This window comes from Thamnophis elegans, chromosome 2, assembly GCF_009769535.1.
Source record: "Thamnophis elegans isolate rThaEle1 chromosome 2, rThaEle1.pri, whole genome shotgun sequence".
NCBI lineage: Eukaryota > Metazoa > Chordata > Lepidosauria > Squamata > Colubridae > Thamnophis > Thamnophis elegans.
The window spans coordinates 137612493-137634694 of record NC_045542.1 but is presented as its reverse complement, the minus strand read 5'-3'; the positions used below and the strand labels follow the sequence as shown (position 1 = coordinate 137634694).

General features: G+C 40.3%; 1 protein-coding gene across 2 annotated transcripts in view; it reads left to right on the top strand.

The window, feature by feature from the left end:
• ATXN7 (ataxin 7) overlaps positions 1-22202 on the top strand; it is a 123435-nt gene that overhangs the window by 6672 nt on the left and 94561 nt on the right. The window contains exon 2 of one of the 2 annotated variants that reach the window (XM_032208801.1): positions 16037-16123. The exons of the other annotated variant lie outside the window; for it this stretch is intronic. The gene's annotated coding sequence lies outside the window, so the exon portion shown is untranslated. The remainder of the gene's footprint in view (positions 1-16036; positions 16124-22202) is intronic. 2 annotated transcript variants of the gene reach the window in all.

The following is a 22202-nucleotide window of genomic DNA, read 5'->3' as shown; positions in this document are numbered from 1 at the left end:
GGAATGAGAAAAGTAAAGGGCAAAGTAAGTCCCATTAATGGTAGGAAAAGAAGTGACTATGACTCATAAGCTGGGGAGTTTAATGGAATATGTGAATGACCTTGGGGAACAAGGGCAAGAAATGCTGTCTAGGAAGCAATTAAATAAGGGGGAATGCACAGTTGCATAATGTTCAGAAAAAGAAATTTAGGATGGACTCTCTGTAATTGATGATACGATTAAAAGTGGTGAATGTACTTTCAGACCTGCAAGATTCTGTTAACATAGCCTTACAATAAAATCAAATTAGCTCATCTAATCAGGGTCACCTGGGAAGGCTGACAGTGGCTCAGACATATTTGGTGTAGAAATTTAAGGCATCAGGGTAGAAACTGGGAGACTGTGAATTCAAATCTCACTTTGGATACGAAGCTAAGTGACTTTGGGCAGTCACTTTCTCTCAGTCTTACAAAGGAAACAATGGCAAGCCACTAATGAAAAATCTTGCCAAGAAAACTGCAGGGAGCAAGTCAGTTTGGTCTAGTGGTTAAAGTATCAGGCTAGAAACCCAGAAGGCTGGGAAATCTAGTATGGACTTAGCCTTGAAAGCCTGATGAGTAATGAGTCAGGATAATTAACCCCTGGGACAATGCAAAGCAAGTTGGCCGTGTCTGGAAGACTATGTCTACTTCACAAAGCAAATCGAGCAGTATGTGTCAGCTTTGCCAAATAAATACAGGTTTGAATGTGTACTTCCCTGATCTTACCTATTAGGTAGAAGCCATCACCATAAAGGAGGGTTGGGTGTTCTTGTTTAGAAATAGTTGTCAAAGTGTGAAATTTTGCTATGCTGCTAGAGTTGTCCTTGAATGCTGCACAGTTAAGGAACAACCTATTTTTGAAGTAAACTTTGTTGGTAGTTTGATAATTTGTTTTAAAAAGATGTAGTTTGATTTGTTTTAATCTGTCAAATCAACATTTAGGCTTCCAAGAAAATGCACTGCTTCTGTTGTTGTTTTCTTTCTTACTGCCAATAAATAGGACTCAAATATTTGTACTATGATTAATATTCAAATATAAATCATAGTACTGGATTTTATGTCATTCTTGAGGACTCTATTGGAGGACTACAGGGGAAATAATGTCAATAAATATTTTTGACTACAGAATCATTGTAGGATGCCATGTGGCAATGTGTTCTTTCTGCGTTGGATTGTCAGAGGCTGCGGAGACATTCCTGTTCTTATATGTTAAGGAAACCGTGTCATTTTGTAGAAATATTGTCATACAGTTTTTGAGGTTTGGTCCACTGCGTAAGAGCTAAAAAATAATTTGGATTAATACTTTAATGAATAAAAGTTTTAGCTTCAGTGATTGCCTTAGTGGAAATTATGCTACATATTTTGTTACTTTGTGGAAATCTGTTGGAATTAATGAAAATTGTTCAATGGTGCTCATTTGTGAAGTATACCTGAAGTAGCTAGAATTGTTACTAACTGCTTTAACTTTTTTTTTTTTTAACGAAGTAAAATTATTTTGGTACTGTTTAGGAAGTATTCTTGTGTACTTGTTTTCAAGTAAAGCAAGGTGTGTTCTGCTGCAGTATTTTAACTGTCAGGTGTGTTTCAGAAATTAGGCTTGGCATTGGCTTGTCCTAGAACAGCGGTTCTCAGCCTGTGGGTCGAACGACCCTTTCACTGGGAAGGCACGCAAAGCGTTGCCCTGTCAGCTGGCCAGCGCTCATGCACGTACTAGCAAGCTGAGTTCAGCCTTTTTTAAAGCCATTTTTCGCCCTCCCCAGGTTCCGGAGGCCTCCACTTTATTTAATAACTTCCGGTTTGCTTGTAGGACCATTTTTAGTCCTCTGGAGCCTTCAGGGAGGTCTGAGGCCTCCTGAAGGTCCCTGAAGGCTCTGAAGGACTAAAAATGGCCCTACGAGCAAACCAGAAGTGACTTCCGTGGCTTGTAGGGTCATTTTTTGCCCTCCGGAGGCTTCAGGGAAGCTCCTGAAGCTTCTGGAGGGCTTCCGGGATCGGGGGGAGGCTGTTTTCATCCTCTCCAGGCTCCTATAAAGCCTCTGGAGCTTGGAGAGGGTGAAAAAAGCATGAAAAAATGCGGGAGTGCCTGTCATGCGTGCATGCATGCTGGGTGTGTGTATCGTGCATTGCATTATGGGTGCAGCACACCCGCGCATCCTCCTCCTGCGCTCCTCCCTCTTATGACACACGGGCCAAAAAAGGTTCGCCATCGCTGAGCTATAGCATACTGCAACCTTTATAAATACATGCCAGTTACCGAGTGCCCCAGCTTCAATCATGGGACTATAGAGATGCTGCAATGGTTATAAGTGCAAGGACCAGTTGTAAGTCGCTTTGTAACTTGGAAAGGTCACTAAATGATTGGTTGTAAGTTGAGAATTATCTCTATATTATATAAAACACTTTTCTAAGCTATCAATTGCAATAGGCAGTCGTTGGGATGGGGAGATTGGCCCCATGGTTACCCCTTTGGTGGATGCCACAGGGGTTGGTTCTCTTCCGCCTGTTGTTTCAAATTTGTATGAAGCTACTGGGAGGTCATTCAGCATTTGAAATCTAGTATCTTCAGTATACCAGTGATATCCAATTGTGTATCATGATCTCAGCCCAGGCTAGAGAAGCTGTTGAAATCTTGCCCTTGTGTCTGGAGACTGTGTAGGTATAGAAGGCAGAAAACAAGTTTGGACTTAAACAAGACAATGCTATTGTTTAGACACCAGTACTCCTGTGTGTAGAGGGACGTGGTGGCTCAGTGGCTAAGATGCTGAGCTTTTTGATCCGAAAGGTCGGCAGTTTAGCGGTTCAAATCCCTAGCGCCATGTAACGGAGTGAGCTCCTGTTACTTGTCCTAGATTCTGCCAACCTAGCAGTTCGAAAGCACGTAAAAATGCAAGTAGAAAAATAGGAACCACCTTTGGTGGGAAGGTAACAGCATTCTGTGTGCATTCAGTGCTTAATCATGCAGGCCACATGACCACGGAGACATCTTCGGAGAGTGCTGGCTCTTCGACTTTGAAATGGAGATGAGCACCACCCCCTAGAGTCAGGAACAACTAGCACATGTGTGAGGGAAACCTTTACCTTTACTCCTGTGTGTGCTCCCTATTTTGTTTCTGGATGGAGTTGCACTGTCCTTGAAAAGGAGCTTGGGGTCTTTTTGGATTCATAGTTCCTGCTGGATCAGCTGGTGGGGTTATGACCAGGAGAGCCTTTGCCAAGTTTCAGTTGGTGTACCAGTTGTGGCCTTGTTTGGAATGAGGGGACATGACTACCATGGCTTAACACCTCCATTCAGTATACCATTCCCCTCCCCCAATTAGACTACAGTAACCCACACTAAAGGGGGCTATCTTTAAAGACTACCATTTATAGAAACTTTGGTGGGGGGAAATGCAGTCGCCCAGGTCTTCACAAAAGTGGACACAGATTATACCTGTTTTGTAGGCTCTGCACTGGTTTCCTATTTTCTTCTTGGTGTAATGTAAAGTTTGATTTTACCTATAAAGCCATTTATGGTCTGGTATCTGGTTAATCTGCAGGACTGCATCTCCCACTTAACTTGGGAGTGTGGGTGAGGAACATTGGTTTTCAGTGATGGGGCTGACCCTTTAGAATATGCCCCCAATTGGAGATTTGCCCAACATTCTCCACTTTCTAGAAAAAGCTAATGGAGCTTTTCCAGAGGCTTTTGGACCTAATATCAAGCTTGAGCTTGTTTGAGCTTTATTTGTCCTATTTTTATGATTCTATATTTTGTTTTATATTTTGTTTTTTTACTTTTTGAAATACGGGGCAAGGATTGTGTACTGTAATTGTGATAGGATGCAAATGTGATGAAATAAATAAACAATAAATCTCCATTCAGCCACCAATCTAAGCCTGGACATAACTATAGGGCAAGCCCACTTCCTTAATGTCATTGTAAAACAATAGATAAAGAACTTGGCATACAGGAAATCTGTATCTTCACCATCTATCCATTAATGCAAATAGAAATGTAAGATTAAAACTCAGAACAGAGACAAAGTATTATTAAGCAGTTTACCCTCCTAGGACATTTCATCACAAATTGAAAGTTGTGATTTTGGAACAAAAACTTTGCAAGTAATTGATCTGGAGACAGTTGAGCTTACATCAAGAGGTTTCAGGTTATCTGAGAAAGACTTAACAAGCACAAGGCTAATTATCTATTAACTGGTAGATGTTTGTTATCTGCCTTGTAAGGAATCTTGCTATAACTATTCTGTATTCTCTTCCGCTTTTCCCTCATCCAAATGTATCCGCATTCCTCATTAATCTAGCTACTCCATGGATCTGATAAAATAAGCTACAGCTCATGAAAGTTTATGCCTTAATCAAAATTGGTAATCTTAAAAATTACTACCAAACTCTTTCTGATTTATGTAATCCAAGAAGTGTGCCTTCTATATTGCTGTGCCCTATGGAGCAGCATTCACTACCCCCAACAAATTGCATAGCTGCAACTCTGATGCCCTGCAGAAAGGGTCTGAAAACAAGCTCTTCCCTCTGGCACTGGGCCAGGATGTTGTGTGAGCCACTCTTTGTGCTAAAGCAAGTTATTTTCCCATTGCCATAATAGTCTTTGTGTATTTTGGTGTATTTTGATGTTAGCTGCCCAGAGTTACTTGTCATGACAAGTGAGCAGCCACGTAAATTGAATAAATTAAATTACATTAATTTTTAATAAGATGCAAAGCAGGTATTGCCTAGACTTGATAGCTAAGCAGAGTCAGGTTTGATTAGTACTTGGTAGGAAAATACCAGGAAGTCCTGGGGAGGTAGGCTAAACTGGAAAGTTAATACACATTCCAGAAGAAGGCAGCAGCAAACCATTTCTGAAGATCTGCCAAAGAAACTGTATGATTGGATTCATTTAGTCATCAGGAATTACAAAGGCATCTTATCTGTTTACAAAGATGGTGCTAGATCTGATATGATGGATTCCATATTATGCAGCATAGGGTCAGGGCAACCTCTGGCTTCCACAAATATTTCAATAATAGCTGGAATACAGAAATACTTTCTAATTGTAGTGATCTCTTTTAATAGGGAATTCATCTATCAGTGCCAGTTACTTTGCAATTAAAGCAAAGGTACAGAGGCAAAAAAGCTGAAGAGAGATTGGCTCTAAGCATAATTTAGTGGAGAATAAAAGGCAACCTAAAGCCAGAAGGGAGGCTGAGCTAATAAAGCAAAACTTCAAAACAAGGGACCAGGTTGTTGAACGCCATGCTTTTGTTAACACTGTGATTCAAGTATCTGCACTATGCACTAATTTCCATTTAGCTGCTGAGCCAATATTTTGTTCTCGTACTTGACATAAGGCTCCAAAAAATACAACCACAAGACCAGAATATCCAATAGATCATTTTTGTCATTAGCCTCCAGATTAATTCCTCTGAGGAGATCGATAGCAATAGCAGTTAGACTTATATACCACTTCATAAGGCTTTCAGCCCTTTCTAAGCGGTTTACAGAGTCAGCATATCGCCCCCATAGGTTCAAGAAACCACTGATTCTTCTGCTTTCTTACAGCAGGGCCTTTTTGGTGGTGGCCCTTTCATGGGGGAATGCTTACCTGAAATTTATGAAGCCACCTCCATTTACACATTTTACATGCCTGCTAAAGATCCAAATTGTAACCCAAATCTTTACTAATGTATTATAAAGTATGTTTTGCATTCTATTTTTCCTTTCAGTTTTTAAATCGTGTCATTTTACAGTAACAAGTCCTGTCCTTTTACAGCCTTCAGCGTAATGACCGTAATTGAGCTTGGAATTACAATTGTAAATCATGATGGTCATTAAAAGGGTCGTCATGCTACGTGACTGATTTTATCAGCTAACCCATTGAGTGATTTTTTTTGCCGGGAAGAGGAAGTAAATGCTAGTTTTCAGCAAAAGAAAAATAAATCATAAATCATGATCAGTGACTTTACAAGGAGCCATAAATGAGGGCTGGTTGCCACATGCCCAAAATGCAGTCATCTGAGTTCACTACATTTCATCTCCACCTCAAATCTGGGACATAAGTATCTTTTTTGGGTTCTGTTGTAACTTTGAATGGTTGCTAAGTGACCAATCTTAAATCGAGGATTACCTGTATACTATTTTGTTTTGACTTAATCTGTGATTTTTAAATTTTTAACAATTGTAGATCACTTTAAGATTTGTAATCCTACTTAAATGTTATTTTGGGAAGGGATATATTTATGGGTAAAATGGTCCTATAAATCCATTTATGTGTATTGAGTTTCACCCTTTCTTGAAGTACAGGTAGTCCTCGATTTACAACAGTTCATTTAGTGACAGTTCAAAATTACATCAGTACTGAAAAAAGTGACTTTTTACTGTTTTTCACATTTACAACTGCTGCCGCATCCCCACAGTCATGTGATCAACATTCAGATGCTTGGCAACTGTTTCATATTTGCCAGGGTCATGTGATCACCTTTTGCAACCTTCAGACAAGTAAAGTCAATGGGTAATTCACATTCATTTAACAATCAGGTAACTAACTTAACAAATGCAATGATTCACTTAACAACTGTGGCAAGAAAAGTCATAAAATGGGACAAACTCACTTAATAAAAGGTTTCACTTAGCAACATAAATTCTGGGCTCAATTGTCATAACTCGAGGACTACCTGTAATGTTACAATCTATATCTTCTGGGAAAGTATTGGAACTCCTTTGGGTCTAGGAATTCCATCCTAGCAAATACAATTATTTCTTGGCTACTGCTGGTATTAGGATAGATGATTTATGTATCAAATGTTAAGAGGAGTAAATTGTCCGGTTTGTGAAATATTTTTTTCTTTTATTATTTATGTTGTTTTAAAATTCTGAGTGCAGAATTATGTATTTGATTCTCACAAGACATAAAAAGAGTTACAATATAGCTTACATTTTTTATTATTATGGTCCAAGACTAGTATATATGCAAATGTATGACTATGTTAAAATTGTAATAGGGGAAGATAGTCCAGTTTACCCAAAACATGAACACTGAAAGTGAACAATGTAAAACTAAATAGTATAGAAAAGTACAAAACTGCTAAAGACGACACATGAAACCCTGAGCCATAAACGGGCTGAAATGATTTCTAAACCTAGAGGAAGGGCTAAGTAATAAACACTAAGAGCTATCTGATTAGAAAATGGAGATTAACATTTAGAGGTTAAAATTTAGAGCTAAAAGGTTTGGGAGATAAAAACAGATGTTTCAGTTTATACTGCTCAAAATGTTTATGAGCCTTGGTACAGACACACCAGTATGATGCGCATGCATGTATACATGCATATATAAGGCCAGCCCAAGCCTAAATAAATATATAGGGTTGCGAAGCTTAAGATTCTGTCAAGATGCTGAAGCTAATGCAGAATTAACTACATGGTGCATAGATGTAAATAGTGCTCTATCTGGGCCAGAAATGGAGTCTATCAGAATCTACTGAGTTCTATTTATGCTGCTGCACAGATTTTTTCAGGGTTGTACAGGTAATCCTTGACTTACAACCATTCATTTAGTGACCATTCAAAGTTACAACGGCACTGCGAAAAAGTGACTTACGACCATTTTTCACAAATCCCCACGGTCACCTTATCAAAATTTAGATGCTTGACAACTGACTCATGTTTATGACGGTTGCAGGGTCCCAGGGTCATGTGATCACCTTTTGTGACCTGACAAGCAATTCACTTAACTGTTACTAACAACATCTGTGGTGATTCATTTAACAACTGTGGCAAGCAAGGCTGTAAAATGGGGCAAAACTCACTTAACAAATATCTCACTTAGCAACAAAAATTTTGGGCAATTGTCGCAAGTCAAGAATCTTCAGTACTTAATGGCAGGGTTCTCATCTAAAAGTAGCCAATACGTGTAGCAATGGCTTGTATGGCTAGGACACCCATGCAGGAATAAAATCTAAATGATCATTACAATCACCTCTGTAAAATGGGTGGAAGTGAAGATATGTGTTACAGTTTTGACTTGTTTGGTGGCACATGGGCACTCTATCTGGCAAAGGGTGTGTCATATAACTGCCTTCAAGAATAGCAAAAAGGAGGGCATTGAGCCAAAGTAAAAGCCTTGTGGCTTGGGATTTCCAATTGTTGAAAATTAGAAGGGAGGAGATAATATACTGAAGTCTTTCTTAACTGAAGCACTGCTTAAATCTCACTGGCTCTATTTCCATTAGCCTTAGTTTATTTTAAGTTTTGCTTGATCATATTCCATAGCCAATAGGATGGGCAAAGGAAAACCCAAGACTGAGATCCTAGGTCATTACAGTTCTTTTACTGTATGTGAAGATTATTGTCCTGCAGAGTTGCGGACACCAATAGCTCTCTTGAGCTACAATATGTTTGAGCTCAATTTGCCAGACAGCTTCCTTTGGGAAGGTGCTGTAAGAAAAGCCACTTTATAGCGGGTGTAGAAACAGGGCATTGGTACTTACCTGATACGCTTCTTCTAATAGAGTGGAGATAGCATCCACTTATGGGTTAACACTGTCCGTTCTCTGATTGGACTGAGTTTGATTACTAATTAATTAGCCACCTATATAACCCGTCCCTGTGAGTGACTCCACCCATCTTACGACAAAGAACAAAGACACAGACTCCACGTGTTATCCAAACTTCAACTTTAGTAAACCATGCAGTGCAAACCCAAACAAGAAGTTCCACAAGAAAAGACACAATGCAACGAGCAATCACCACCCCAGGCAAGAATGGGAAACAGTCTCCATATAGGAGGGGCTGGATGCTATCTCCACTCTATTAGAAGAAGCGTATCAGGTAAGTACCAACACCCTTTCTCAATAGAGATGGAGATCGCATCCACTTATGGGACATACCCAAGCTACTCCCCGTTGGGAGGGAAGAGACTGTTGGACTACCTGTCAGCATGTACTGCTTGTAGAACCCTGCGGCCAAAGGCATCATCTGCCGAAGCGAATTTGTCCAATTTATAATTCTGAACAAAGGATGAGGGGGTCGCCCACACCACCGCCCTGCAGATCTCCCCCAAGGAAGCCTGGGTATTCCACGCTGCAGAGATGGCAGAGCTCCTGGTGGAATGGGCCATAATCCCCTGTGGAACTGCCCTGTGGAAAAATAGGCTGTGGCAATACATTTTCTAACCCATCTGCCGATGGTAGTAACCGAAACCCTCTGCCCCAGGGAGGAAGGCCGGAAAGACACAGAGAGATGTTCCATCTTCCTCAAATCCTCTGGATAAGGTTTGGAGAGCCCACCGGACATCTAGCATGTGCCACTGCTCCTCTAATGGTCTTGATGGCGAGGGACAAAAGTCCGGTAAAATAATCTCCTGTGCCTGATGAAACCACGAATTGACCTTGGGGCAGAAGGAAGAGTCCAGCCTGAGGACCATCCTATCCTCATAAAAGGTACACAGACCCTCCCTAATTGATAGTGCCTGGAGCTCTGATATCCTCCAAGCAGAGATGATGGAAACTAAGAATGCAACTTTCAGGGAAAGAAATTGCAGAGGAATAGTACTGAGGGGTTCAAATGGGGGCTTCATGAGGGCGGTGAGAACCTTTGACAAGTACCATGTGGGATATCTGTGCACTACAGGTGGCCTTAGATTAGATGCCCCTTTTAAAAACCTTCTAACCTCCGGGTGATGGGATAATGATTGGCCCACTCCCCAGGACAACACGGTGGACAAGGCCACTATTTGTCGCCTAAGGGTATTGCGCGATAATCCCTTGTCCAGACCGTCCTGGAGAACTGAGGCCCAAACCGGCGTTATCCTATTAGAGCACCATTCGCAAAACACCCACCAGGTAGTGTTATAAATGCGACCCGTGAAGGGCCGCCTGGATTCCTGTACAGTGTTTATGACTCTAGTGGAAAATCTGTCAAGCATCAGACCCTCCCGCTCAAGCGCCAGGCGGTCAACTGGACCCACTGGGGGTCCAGGTGCTTCAGCGACCCCTGGCTGAGGGACGCCTCATCTGGCGGGATCCTCCAGGGCCTCTCCACAGACAATGTCTGAAGATCTGCAAACCATAGCCGACGTGGCCAATGTGGGGCCATTAGTATGATCTCCGCCCTGGACGAAATGATCTTGTGCACGACCCTGGACAAAAGTGGAAGCGGTGGGAAGGTGTATAGTAGTCCCTGAGGCCAGGGCCAGCGGAGGGCGTCCGTCCCTTCTGCACCTGTTGTGGGGAACCTCGTGAGGAACCAGGACAGCTGAACATTGGCTGGAGAGGCAAAGAGGTCCATGAACGGAACCCCAAACGATCGCATATTCTCCTGGAAGAGAGAAGGGTGTAATCTCCACTCTGCCTGATCCAGGGTAAAGCGGCTGAGCCAGTCTGCCCTCACATTGTCAACCCCTGAAATGTGTTCAGCGATGAGGGACAGGAGGTTAACCTCCGCCCATCAACCCAACTCTTCCGCCTCCCCCATTAGTTGTCTCGACCTGGTGCCCCCCTGCCTGTTCACCTGGGCCTTGGCCGTAATGTTATCTATCAGAATCAGTACATGGGTTCCCTTTATCAAGTCTATGAAGTGGAGGAGGGCAAGACGGATGGCTCTAAGCTCGAGGAGGTTAATATTCAAGGTACCTTCCTCCTCCGACCACCTGCCCTGTGCAAAATGTGTATCAAGGTGGATGCCCCAACCTCAGAGACTTGCATCAGTTGTGATCATGATCCTATCCACCACCACGAAATGACACCATCTTTTGATCACAGGGGACCTCCACCAATGCAAGGAGTGAGGTACCTTGCTAGGCAAAGTAACCCTAGCCAGGAAAGTGCTCCTCCATTCCCTTTGGAAGGGCAGTAGGAGCCATTGCAATTCCCTCGTGTGTAGTCTGGCCCAAGGGACAATTGAGATGGCCAGTGAAATCTTCCTTTCCCCCTCTGCCTGAGAACTAATTGGCGGAGACTGTCCTGTCTCTCCTCAGAGAGGAACACCTGGGTTGCCTCCGTGTCAATCCAAGCCCCCAGGTGCAAAATGCGAGTGGTAGGTACAAAGTGACTCTTGTTCCTGTTGATGGAAAAACCATGGGATTGGAAGACTTGAATAGTGGTGTCGAGGTCCTTCATGGCCTTATCCCTAGAGCGTGACAATACCAAGACGTCATCTAGATAAGACATAATCCTGATGGGCACTGTTCTCAAATGTGCCGTCAGGGCAGCCAACACCTTAGTGAAAGCCTGAGGGGCAGATGAGAGGCCAAAGGGTAGGGCTTTGTATTAATAATGACAGTTATCATAGCAAAAACGGAGGAAACAACGGTGGTCCTAGAGGATTGGTATATGCAAATATGCTTCTGTCAAGTCGATAGAGGTGAGATAGTCATCCTGTCGCACCCATTTTAAAATTGACTGCAAGGAGTGCATTTTAAACCGTCAGTATTTCAAGTATTTATTAAGACGCTTCAAATCCAAAATAGCCCTCCAACCCCCCAAGGACAAATAACACAGAATAAAAATCCCAAAAATGTTGGTCGACTGGCACCGGTTGGATGGCCTCAATGTCTAAAAGATGTTGTATGGCCGAGCTCATTAAGAGCTGCCGCTGCCTATTACCAGAAACTGGGGACCTAATGAAAAAAAGTGGAGGGAACGAAAGGAACTCAAGAGCCAAACCTGCCCTAACTGTAGTGATGACTCAACAGTCGGAAGTGGTGGCCTCCCACATTTCCGCAAAATGTATTAACTGCCCGCCAATGGGGAACCGATCGCGAGGTGGCTTAGGGCCTGCAGTAGAACCGGTTCCCCCCGCCACGAAAGGACCGCTTGGACTGATTGCCTCGCTGCTGGCGATATGTGGGTAAGACCTTAGGCTTATCTTTTCCCTCTACTAGGAGTGGTGTGAGGGAATCCCCGAACAGGTCCCCCCCTTTGTATGGCTCAAAAGCCAGACATCACTTGTGCTGGAAGTCAGTTTGCCATGGGCGCAGCTGTAGGAGCCTGCGGGAGGCCACGGGTGATGCCATGGCCCGAGAGGCGAATCTGGTGGTTCTCAGGGTGGCATCAGCCGAAAACTGCACTGCAGCTATGATCTTATTCAGTTCCTGGTGTGCCCTGGAATCCCCAGCCGGGATTCTCTCCTGCAGCTGCTGCAACCAACACAAGTTAGAGCGAGAGAAAAGGAAGCTGCCGCTGAAGCCCGGACGGCCCAAGCGGCCGCTTGGTGGCCCTGCTGGAGAGTTTGGTCTGCCTTCTTCTCCTCGGGTTTTAGGACCTCCTCCAGGGACCTGGGTAACGTAGTGTTAGAGTGAAGGGCCGAAATCAGGGCATCTACCGTCGGCCACAGCAACAGTTTGTCAAGGCCCTCTGCCATATTATAAAAGTGCCTGTCTGAGCTGGACGGGGCCGGGCCTGATTTTGGTGCAGCCCATTGTCTCTGGATGGTGTCCATAAACAACTGGGGAGCAGGGATGGTGTCCATCTCCAGTTTATGCTCCGTAAACCATGTGCTGGCTGACTTGGTTGCTCCAGAGATTGAGGGAGCCTCTATCTGTCCCCCCCATATTGGCTGTAGTGATTGCCTTGGAAAGCAGAGGTTTGAACAGGGCCAGTGGAAAGAGGCCCAAGGCAATTGCTTGTCTGGGCTTGCCCCTTCTTTCTCAGACAGCTCGGCCTCCCTGACCTCACCTTCCTCTGAGGGTGGGGATCGACTGTGATGTTGGTGCTGAGGTGACTGGTCCGCCCCCTGGTTGGGCACGAGGTCACTGTGGGTGCAAACTGGGGCAGTCGGTGGTGGTGTCAGCAGCTCTCGTTGCTGCAACCCAGCCGCAATCCCCTGTTTAATGGCTTCTGCAATGAAGGACTGATAGTCCAGTGGCAAGCCGTGTTATATGGCACGGCTGCTGGTGCTCTTTCTAGGCTTCTAAAAGCCCCCTCAGGCCAATGCGGTCGCGCATGCCCTCAATTACCACCTGCAAGCCTGGAGGGCGTGAAAGCAGTTTAAGGGGACCATTTTCCTGCGTTGGAGTGATGTTTCCCGGAGTTGTGGCAGTTCCATCCTGCGATCTGGCCTGGAAACGCTGGGGGCAACACTGTCAAGTGCCCCACAGCCGCGCAAGTATGCTGCGCAATCGGCTACACACAGCAGGTGGGTGATACTATCCCGGGGATTGCAGTGCGCGATATGAAGATTTAGGACTGGCTTGTCAGTGCATGGTCCACCCCACCCCCCCGCACACTGCGGCTTGAGGCTGGGTAGAATCACCTCAATGAGCCTCTCTCCGAGAGCCTCAAGGCTTCCACTGGCCACTTAGGATGGCTCTGCTATCTCCAGCCCACTCTTCTTTTCCGCAATTACTCACTGCCAAATTGAAAGTCAATAAAAAGAGATTCGCTCAAATACTGGAAACACTGGATAACACGACTGTCCAGAGTGGACTGAGTGGAAAGCTTGGTGGAGTCACTCACAGGGACGGGTTATATAGGTGGCTAATTAATTAGTGATTAGACTCAGTCCAATCAGAGAACGGACAGGGTTAACCCATAAGTGGATGCTACCTCCATCTCTATTGAGAAGTGAACATATTTCTATGCAAGCAAAAAAAAAATCTCCAGTAAATAAACAAGATTTGAATTATGCAAGGTATTAATGATAACATATGTGAAAAGTTGGCAAGAATCCCACATTACAATATTTATTCTAGGATTCTTCTCCTTGGTTTAGTGATGGCATTAACTTTTGTCCCCAAATCAAATACCCTGACCTTATTTTACGCTTTCTACATTCTGTAGTGTTATATTTGTGACATTATGTAAATATAATATTTTTTATCATTGAAACTGTTTTAAACGATATCTGCTCCCACTTTATATCCTTTGTAGCATCAGTTAAAATCCCAGTTAATGGATTGGTGGATAAACAATTTCAGTCTCTTCCCTACTGTCAACTTGTCTGTCTCTCACTCTGTGTGTGTGTGTCTCACACACACCTTCCTACCCACAGCTACCAACACCAACACCACCGCTGCTGCCTTTTCTATCTCCTTTTCTCTATCTCCCTCTGTCTTTGGCCACTGAAATGTAGGTCAAATTGCATCACTATAAAATGCAACAGCCAGAAAGGTGTTTGAAAAATGCTGACATCCTTAGCCTGGGGTGCATGCCACTGTCTTTTGTTTACATTGTGCATAGCGATGTGACATTGTACCTGTAAATGAACATGTCTCTTTTTTAAGGTTAGTGCTGTGGCACCTAAATTACTAACACTGAAATTATATTTTCCTTCTGTTTGTTTGTTTGTGTGTGTGTGTGTGTGTGTGTGTGTGTGTGTGTGTGTGTTTTGGGGGGGTGCTAGTAAATTAATATTGAACAGAAATATGAACGCTTCATAATAGTGAAGCATTAGAGAACTGTTAAGAAATATTTATGAATAAATGAAAAGCCCCATCTTCTGTGTTTTGTTTTTTAACAATAGACTTTGTAGATTTGTAAAATCCATGTGCTTTGTAAACATTAGCTCCTCCTATTGGTTGTGTGCAGTTGTATTTTACATTTTATTCAACCTGTGCTTTTGCAGTCTATTCTTGAGATGTGAAATAGCAACCTTTACTTGTGTACACCTTTATTTTTAATAGCTTTCTTATGTCTTTTATGAAGCTTTTAACATTATTAACTCTAATAATTTCTGAACTGAACAAAAATTAGCTGGGCAATTTATCTAATTAAGCAAAATTTAGTTAATAAATCTAAATTTTAACTTCAATTTTTCTGTACATAGTTTGTTATGCAACTTAAACAGCTTTTCTAAAATACACATAATGTTGAATATTAAATTATATAAGCATTCAATTACTTTTTGGAAATTTCATAAATTAAGGATTTTTTTAAAATGAAATCGCTGCTTAATATTCCTATGTGCATTTTTTGCAGTTTGGATTTTTATATTCAGATAGTTTAATTAAGAAACCAAACTACAATGTGAGCATACAAATTATGGAATTAATATTTCTGTTTGTGTTTTGATATTATCTGAAACTTTTAAAAAAATTATATTGATGGAGACGAATCTGCTACTGACAATAATGTGTCTGTTAAAAAATGGTTTTTTCCCATAGGCTTAAGTACCAGGTTGGTAGTGGTACCTGATTTGATGATTTTGTGACTAAAAATTAGGTCAGCTTCTGAATTTTGTATTTATTATATTTTTTGAATCTGTATATGTTATTTTTTAAATCTTTTTTTAATTGTGAAACGCCCAGTTATTTGCTTAGCAGAATAATTGTATACATTTTCTAAATAAATAAACCATTATTGACTGTTAGGACAGAAGAAAGAAGTGTGGATATCTGTATTTACAATTACAAAGAGAAAAAAATATCAGATGGAGAAATCAAATAGTGAGTGATTGCTCAGAATCTATGCTTTTGAGTTTGCTCTATAGGTGGCTCATTCCCAAAACACCGAGATTGTTGTTGATATCAAGCTATTAGTATCGTAAAATGTTTCATATTGTTTTTACTATACGTTGAGCCAGTAGGTTTTTCAAGATCTGTCCGCTTTGAATGTTGAAAAGCAACAAGGTGGTATGGTGGCACATGTTCTGCCCCTTTTGGACATGCATATGGCATCACAAGGGGCACTGCTTGAATTGTGATGTCCTTTTCATCATTCTGACCCCCTCTTGCCTGCCCCTCCCCCTCAAGATGCTGCGCTGTTGGGAATTTGCTGACATTCTGTTATCAATGCCAAGAAAATAAAAATATGAACTTGGGCAAGATTTGTTAGTAGTAGTATTTTAGCAGCTGGGGCTCAAGAATATTATTATTATTGTCTTTAACAAGATCCTGAAGTACATTCTATTCTCCCTACATAAAATTTGAATATACTTTTTATATAATTTAAACTTATTTTGCAAGTAAAAAAGCTTTATGATGATTAAGTTTAAGCAGGAGATTTATTAGTATTGTATAACCTGCATTATTTTGCTGAGGGCAAAATCTTATTACTGTAATAGTGATTTGATTATGTATTCCATTGCAGATTTAATCAGCTGTAAAAGGAAACTTCCACAATCCAGGCAGATGATGATCAATTGATATATCAACCTGATTTTTACCAGATTTTAAGGTATTGTGACCCCACTAATCAACGCATTCACTCATACACATGCACATATTCGAAAACATGCTAATATTGAGAGAAAGTAGATTTTGGACCATGTTGTTATTACATCTTTTGTCCAATAACAGACCAGTGATCTGCTAATGAAGAGTTCTGGGGTTAATGATATTTGTTACATAAGAAAAAAAAATTCCTGTAAGGGAAAATTATACCTTCTTCCCCCCCTTTTTAAAAAAATGACAGAGTTGCATATATTATTTGAAGGAAGGGGGAGATTGAGCACATTAAATGTGTCATTCCCTTACGACAGGAATAAACAGCTGTTTTATCTTACTTTTCAGATACGTTTGTAAACATTTTTGCAAACATTTTTTTGCAATTATTTTAAATTAATAAACCAGGAATGCATGCATAAACTGAGGCCATATAGGGCCACGTGCAACTCCCAAACCATTTTGTATAGCCCCCTGGTGTCTTCTAAAAATTAGCTAAATTAATGTCATAAATTCTTATCATCTTGAAACAAGAACTTTATTAATCTTATGTTGTGACTTATATAGTATATTTTTACATTACCCTATAAGCCTTAAGACGAATAAACTTTTCTAGAAAGTGTCCGAAATCCAAGTAAAACCATAGTAAACATTTGGTATTTTTAGGTGGGAGGGTTGGTATGTGTTTATATCTAAATGCAGTGAGGGAATTCTTTTGAGTTGTGGCTATTCATTCAATGACTATTCAAAATTGCAACATTGATGAATGCGGGTCCTCATAGTTCTGGCCGTCACAGCCTGCTCACAGTCGTGTCGCAGCGTCCCTGTCACAAGTCCTTTTTTTTAAAAAAACCATGCCCAACTGGATTAACCCAGCTCAAGAGAGAGACAAAAGCATTGAATTCTAGACAGATGGTTTCTTTATAACACCTGTGAGGATTGGAGTTCTGGGGTGAGGGGTATAAAAACAAACATAGCAAAGTGATATGTGTGCTTCCTATATTCTTTTCTATTGCTATCACTATTCTATTACTATAGCAATTGCTATTACTCTATATTCTCTTCAATTACTATTACTCTGAAGTTTCTATTATATACTATTATTATTCAATATATTCTGTTAATATTACCTATTACTCTAGTACCTATTACTCTAGTACAATTACCAATAAACTAACCTTTATACTATTACTACCATGCATCAACGTTTCTTTCTTCAGCCTGTTCTCTTAAGTCCCTTGTCTCTGATATTTCTTCTGTTTCCCTTAATGGCCAGCATGTTGAGTTCTTGGATCTTTTTTTACATTGTACTTTGTCTTGCTGGGCCTCCACACTTATTCTCCTTTCTTTTGGATCGTCCACTGCTTTTGAAGGAAAAAACCCTTCTTTTATTCAATTGTTTTACTCTGTGTGATGGTGGCTTAAGATGCTTAAGATATATCTCCTCTGTTCTTCTCCTATCTTCCCATACACCCATGTCAAGGTTGCAGCTTTATTTGACAACTCTTGTGATTTCCATTGTTCCCCATTGGCTTCCTACAAGCAAAGTCAATGGGGAGGCCAGCAGGAAGTCAGACATCATAGTCATGTGAGGTCCTCACTTAACAATTCTCACAGTCCTTGCTTAATGACAGCAATCTGGACTGCTGGAATTTGCCATTGCTAACAACAGGATCATATGATATTCATGTTTAACAACCAAGTCGCGGAGCAATAGCAATTCCAGCCCCAATTGTCACAATAAGCTAAGGACTACAATAATGATATAGGAAATGTGTACATAAATAAAGCAGTCAGCTCAATGAACATCATCTCTACGATAATCTAAATTACTTGTTGAGTACTGCAACTGAAAAGTCCAATTCTTCCAGTTTCTTTGTGAAAAAAGAAAAGGACCCTTTTTAACTTTGTGAAATCAGATTTCAAATGTAGTTCAAGGGAGTTTCAATTCCAGAGAGAAGGAGCTAAATGAGAAGAGGCCATATGAAATATGAGGTAGCCACTATGCCATGGGAAAAAAACTAAAAGACCCTTCAGCTACATTGAAAGTTGCAAGTTAGTGACATCTTTTTGGACTAACTCTAGACCCAGCGCTTTCAGGATGTAGGTTGTCAGCATTTGAGACAATCTAATTTTAGTGATATTATAATGATATTCTCTGTGCAGCAAAGGCATGATCTGGAGGGAATTATTTTCTATCCTAAGCAATGCAGGACGTTCTCAGATTGCTTATACACATGACAAATTGTCTCCAACGTTCATCTCCATAGCAAGCCTGTCTTTTTGTGATGAAATGTAATGTTGCTGGAAACATGTGATTCTGGTACTTACGATCTACAAATCAGTTAAGGTTTCAGTAGCATCTTTTGATAGCATTGCTGTTTATCTAAAATCCTTTCTCCTTTAAAAAAAAAGAGCTTTTTGTAGTTTATCCTGTTACCATTACAGGACCAGAATCAGAGAAGTTACTCAGCTAACATAAAACCGCTTGCTCTCCCTTCTCAGAAATGATTGGTTGGGCAAATACTTAAAAGGATTCATAGCTGTGCTTTCTCTCCCTGAAATTAAACTATTACTGAAGCTTGCATACCTTCTGTGTTTAATACTCTTGTGATGAATAAACTGCATAATAAAATCTGAACCAGATATATTTAGTCTGAAATCTTATACCTTGTCTTTCAGTCATTCAGTCAAATGATTAAGTGCAACATACATACTTAGCGCGCTGTTCCCTTTTAGGGAAACCAGTGATATACTGAGCACAGAAAAGGAATGAGATGCAATAAGAAAAAGAAATTAAATGAATCATATGCACAGAAAATTGAAATATAGTTCAAACTAGTTTAACCATATATACCCACAGATGCATGCAGTAGTTGATCAGAACCATGATGGGTGGGTGGAAGTCAATATCTGTGAATCCACATCTTGATAACCACGGCATATGGAAGATTATGAACTTGAAATGTGAGAAGAACATATGATGAAGAATAACAATTAATTTAAAAAAATAAATTGATGAAAGAAGTAACATGTTGTGTGCTTATGAAAATTAAGATAAAGGAAAATGATGTGATTGGTTTGAATGAAGTTGGAATCATATTGGAGTGGAATTGCTAAGTAGAGGCATGAAAATATAATTTATTTATGAAAAAAGATTATAAAATGTTTACGAAAAAGCATAACCTAGTGGCATCCAGATTGTTGTATATGTGACAATAAGGATTCCTAAATTGGTGATAGCTGCATGTTTCAAATAATGTCCTATAATTTCTTTTGACTCCGTTAGTCCCTTTGCACAACATTCTTCAAATATTTACCGTGTTTCCTCGAAAATACGACAGGGTCTTATTTTCTTTTTACCTACAAAGTATGGCTTGGGCTTTATTAGGGGGGTAAGGGTTTATTGTTTTGGGGTTGTTGGGCGTCTGTTCTCTTGCGAGCGGGCTCCCAAAGAGCCGGGCGCAGCCTCATGGGCGAATGGCTGTGTTGTGCTGTCACAGCAGCGCAACACAACACCCATGAAGTGACCATGCTCATGAGCCGCCACACAGCAAACCCCCTTTGCAGCCGGGTTGTGTGAAGCTCATCTTCAGGTATTTCACCCATCTGGAGTTCTAGGACTGTTGGCCTTGGTAGGTGCTAAAAACTCCACTTGGCAGGGCAATAATTCTTGAGAACAAATCAGTCCACATGGGACTTCACCTCACCGGCTCACTTCCCCAACCCAAATACCATGTGCCTCCTCCCCATTACTATGGCAGCCAATAGCAAGCATGCAGCAAACTTGAACCCCATGCTGGAGATCCAACTGACAATGCCATGTATATTCTCTTCTATTAGATTAATTTCTTAATGGAAAGGATGAAGAGTAGACATAAGAATATGGAAGCTATTAGGAAAAGAGTGAAAAATGTATGGAATGTATGCTAGTGGAATGTATGAGAAATTATGTTAGGTGGAATGATGAAATGAACAGCTGTAGAGCAGGAAATTGATTGTTATTGTACGGATGCTAGAAAAGTGAGCAGGAGAAAGACACAGCATAGAATGTATACTGAGAAAAGGATAATAGCAAAGAATATAGTGAAGGAGGTAAGGAATAGTTAATATGAAAAGAGGCAAAGAAAATGCAGAGATGTTGGAATGCGTTGGTAGATGAAAGGATAGAAAGAGATGAAGAGATGCAATGAATGAAATAGCTTTAGCTATATTTTCTTTTTCTTAACTAGTCTTAATTTTTGTCTTACTGTTTCTTATTCCTTTTCTGCTGTTTATATAATATATTGAATGTGAGGAGTACAGTATTTGTGTGTGTGAGAAGAAAAATATCTTTAGAAACTGTGACTCAGAAGACTACCTTCAAAAATGGTTTTTCCTGTATCATAATAAATTTATAATAAATTCCCAAGAGTTGAGCAGAAAATGTATATTAAATTAAATTAAAAACTTAGTGTTGGATGTACATTTTCGTACAATGTAAATTTTACCTCTCTTGCATTTTACTGAATGCATTATTTTATTGATTCCATATTATTTCTCTATTATTAGCAGCCTTTGTTATTATTCAAGTACAGTGCATAGATAGTATTTTAAAGTAACTGAAGATCTTTATAATTACTCAACTACCTCTTTCGCTGGGCAGTTGACTAAGCAAATGAGAGAAAAGCGGACACCTCTGTCCACTAATAAGAATGGGTTACGGTTTTTATAGATTTCTGTTTATTTCATTATATATAGCTAAAGCCCTTTCATATTTGTTCTATTGCATCTCATGCAGATGTTTGGGATGAGAGTTTGTAGTGTCATACAAATTTTGCCACTATCTCTCTTTATCTCCCATCTTCCAGACACCTATTCTTTACAGTACAGTGTTGAAAATGAGAGTACCAATTATTCACATGTAATTAACACAGCACAACCAGAAATGATTATTGGGCCCAGGTACAAGAGGAAGCAAAAATATGGGCCCCCATTTGTACCAGGGATAGAAGATTTTAGAGGACAAAATGAATGCTTTAAGCCTTACAGATCATAATTCATCTGAAAACCTCTCCATCTTGTCTACTGTTAGAGTGTAGTCCTTAGCACTTAATATGAGCCCTAGGGCTGATCTTGAATCCAAGAGAAATTTTAAATTCCTAATTTAACAGATAAACACCAGTGATACAGATGTTTTATATTTTCAGTAACATTTAAAATAAGAGAAGGTCATTTTATATAGTTTTATTTGACAGCTGAAATGAAATCTTTGACATAATGAAATATTTTCTATAATGATTAATTATTTATTATTTAATTCTGGAGGTTAGATTGCTCATTGTATTTCAGATATGCAAAAAAATGGTTAAATCAGGTAATGGGGAAAATGAATAGTGAACATTTCAGCAAATCTCTTATTATAGAGTGCATCTTGACTGTAGCTGTTAAAATCAGGTTAGATAAGATCAAACAAATTTTTCTGGAACCTGCTTAAATAAATTTTCAGTAATAAAGATTCTTAAGTAATTGTGTGGGAAAGGAAATAGTGGTTTTGTCTCTCTGTGTGTGTGTTTGCTTCTTTGTTTTAATATATTTTTTCTATCAAATACGATAGAAATGTAAATCTAAAGTTAAGATTGAATATACATGCTGTTCTGGCCATCTAAAGATGGAATAAGTTTAAAAACAATATATTTACACAAGAAAGAGAATTAAGTGATTTTTTAAACTCATAAGCTCTGTTTCACATGTATGGGTTTTGTATGTGACTGTGTTCCATAAAGTTCACAATTTTTCATTGTGTTCCACAAAGTTCACAAGCTTTGGGAACTTTTGGCAGAAACTATGTAAAGGTGGGGCTACAGTAAATTCCTTTCTTTTTTATCTCACATAGCAGTTTCTTTGAATTTTCTTTTCTCTAATTGTATCAATATTTGTTTTGGTAAATAACTCAACAACTATCCAGCTCTGAAAATGATCTATGACTGTTTATTCAGTGATTGTTTGAAGTTATGAAAGCATTGAAAGAATGGTGGTTCCAGAACCCTCGTTGACCCACGCTGTGCCTCTCGTGCCTCCCCTCACACACTTGTGCACCTCCCCGACTCTCG